The sequence below is a fragment of the Sturnira hondurensis genome, unplaced genomic scaffold, assembly GCF_014824575.4.
Source record: "Sturnira hondurensis isolate 20B ecotype Veracruz unplaced genomic scaffold, ASM1482457v3 Scaffold0009223, whole genome shotgun sequence".
Taxonomy (NCBI): Eukaryota; Metazoa; Chordata; class Mammalia; order Chiroptera; family Phyllostomidae; genus Sturnira; species Sturnira hondurensis.
Genome location: NW_028081854.1, coordinates 976078 through 977965, shown reverse-complemented (window position 1 = coordinate 977965; position 1888 = coordinate 976078). Strand labels below are relative to the sequence as shown.

Here is a 1888-nt window from a genome sequence, read left to right as displayed (position 1 = left end):
CACCAATACATAAACAGATGTTTCTGCTACAGTTAAAATTTCTTGTATACAAAAGATCATAGTCCCCATAATCAGCTTGATAGAAGCAAGAATACATGAGCCATTTAAACTGTCAGACATTATGCTTTATAGGGTATGCACAGAAGTTCAAGCAATAAATACATACATTAGTTCAAAGCCTTACAATAGCTACGCAAAGCAGATGCAGAAAAGCAGATTTGCTATTACTAGCAAGCAATGATATAAGTAAAAATTCATGAAATGCATTAAAGCAACATTTTTCATAGAAAAGTCTGGTCATTTATGGGTCCACCAACATCTTTACATAATATGCACAATTATCAAAATACAGACCAAGCATTTCAGAAAACTCCAAAAAACCTAAAATCTATTTTCAAAGCAATTGCAGTTTTGGAGGTTTTTCTGGTATAATGTGCAAGCAGCTATTTTTTAAAATTGTATTCATATAAAACCCATGCAAAACTCTACAGGTATATGCATTCTGTGGCTGAGACTTCCTTTCAAAAGTTTTGTAACTGAGGTATGCATACTTTAGCATTGTAATCTTAGGCCACTCTCCAGATGGTACAGCTCTCACAGTTACTTTTAATCCATCAAAGCCTTTTGAACATGCACCTGAAAGACCAATTTTCCCTTCAGATAATCCTGACAGGATCCTAGATGACTGAAAATCATCATTCACAATACCAATCATTCTTTTGATACCATATGGTAAACTTCCTGTATGTTGATCATGACCCCAAGACAAACATAATGAAAAGTAGCAGTTACTGTGAAGTTTTCACGTTTCATGCAATCTGCCATAATTGTTCTAATTTTTTTCTTTTTTTCTTTTTTTCTTTTTTTTTGCAGAGGTAGAAGCTTTCAGAAAGCCTTTTGGGTAAGTGGGAAAACCCTTTTGAAAGCCATTATGTTCTTTTATTTGGTGTGATAGATGACTGGATATCTCTCTAACTTTATTTGCTGACTTCAGCAAAGAATAAGTGATGAGCTTAGTTTGCAAGAACCAGCTCCATCGCATGGAACTGGTACATATGTTAAGCTCTAGCAGCCACCTTCTGTCAAAACTGTTTGTAAAGCAATAACCATAATCAGGTTATGAGGTCCCTTGGTTGGGGGAAAAGTATTATCAAGACTTGGCACAGCACAAGAAAAGCAACATGTAAAGTTTCTAGGTTTTAAGCAAACATCTGACTATGCTATTTTCAAATACTCTACAACATATCACTATAGTTTGGGGGTTTGGAGTTGTCAAGAAAACCAGCATTTCAACAATTTGGCCTGTGCAAGTCTTTAAAAGGGAGTGTATTGTTAGTGTTAATATCCCGTATAAGCAGAGGCAGAATTATATGTAACTTTGGTTTGATTGAAAATAAATACCATGGACTACAATTGCTATAATCTTTGCTTTCAGTGTAAAAACTCAGCTAGATCACTTTGAAATCAATACGAGATTAATTTTTGGCTTTACTAGACCTTTTATGTTTGGTTCCTACTTTTTGTTCTTTCATTATAACTTAAGACTATAAAAATAGCACAAAACAGAGATTCAGACCATACAAGACATCTTCTAACAACATGTATTCACCACTGAAAATAAGTGAATTGGAGAAAACAAAAACACAGTGTACTATATATATATAACAATATGCAATCTGCATTTTGCATCAAGTACATAATCATTTTGGTCAGTGATCCACATTTGTTGCTTTCTAGCATATCATAACTTCCACTGCAGATTTTGTCCTCACCTCTCTCTTTAATGAAAGCAAATCTTCATTGCATTTCGTTGTACTTTTGGTCTCAGAAGATTACTCTGTGACTGAATTAATTTTTTAGTTGTGTTTTTTGTCATATTTAATTCTTT

The 1888-nt window shown here is 33.7% G+C and overlaps 1 protein-coding gene across 1 annotated transcript in view; it reads right to left on the bottom strand.

The window, feature by feature from the left end:
• Positions 1 to 845: 845 nt before the first annotated feature.
• The window catches only part of FOXP2 (forkhead box P2), a 367779-nt gene continuing 366736 nt past the window's right edge, over positions 846 to 1888 (bottom strand). The window contains exon 17 of the mRNA XM_037056895.1: positions 846 to 1888. This exon is cut by the window's right edge and continues 1125 nt beyond it. The gene's annotated coding sequence lies outside the window, so the exon portion shown is untranslated.